The 611-nt window shown below is 43.7% G+C and overlaps 1 protein-coding gene across 1 annotated transcript in view; it reads left to right on the top strand.

Annotated features, from left to right (window-relative positions):
• LOC119592960 overlaps nt 1-611 on the top strand; it is a 27,392-nt gene that overhangs the window by 13,575 nt on the left and 13,206 nt on the right.

The following is a 611-nucleotide window of genomic DNA, read 5'->3' as shown; positions in this document are numbered from 1 at the left end:
TATTAATGCCTCTCTCCATCCTCGTTGCCAGAGAAACAGCCTTGTGAGTAAACCCAAACTCTTGGGAGCATTTCAGTCTGCCTTTTTGTCACCAAATGTCTCGTTAACTTCACAAGCAAAAAGGCCGGAAAATAAGAGAGAAAAAGGGGGAAAAGGGAGAAAAAAAAATCCTTATTTGCATGCATCCGAAAAACCTGTCCGAGTTGATGCCGCTTCCTTGGAAGATGCAAGTACCAGAAATAGAAAGAAAAGACGTATTTCTAACATCACAAATCAAATAAAAGTCTTCCCGAATTCTCCTTCATCATGGGAGGTCATGGGCAGAATCCATGATTTGTTTGTCTCTTCGATTCTCCTGATTAAATACGATGGAAATGAGAAATGAGGATGCCAAAGGAGGATGCTGGATGAATCATTCCTTGGGTGAGATGTGTGGTGTGGACTGGTCAGATTCGCATGAGGACGTAAATGGATGACATTTTGGAATCTTATGGGGAAAAGGGGGGAGAGCGTAAAGGGGATAGACAGACAAGGGGAAAGAAAAACAGATACGCAGACACGGGCAGACACACAGGCTAACACATAGACACTCGGGCAGACAGAGGAAAGGT

Source organism: Penaeus monodon, chromosome 31 (assembly GCF_015228065.2).
Source record: "Penaeus monodon isolate SGIC_2016 chromosome 31, NSTDA_Pmon_1, whole genome shotgun sequence".
Lineage (NCBI taxonomy): Eukaryota > Metazoa > Arthropoda > Malacostraca > Decapoda > Penaeidae > Penaeus > Penaeus monodon.
Note: the sequence above shows the minus strand (reverse complement) of the source record. Positions and strands in the feature narration are given on the sequence as shown.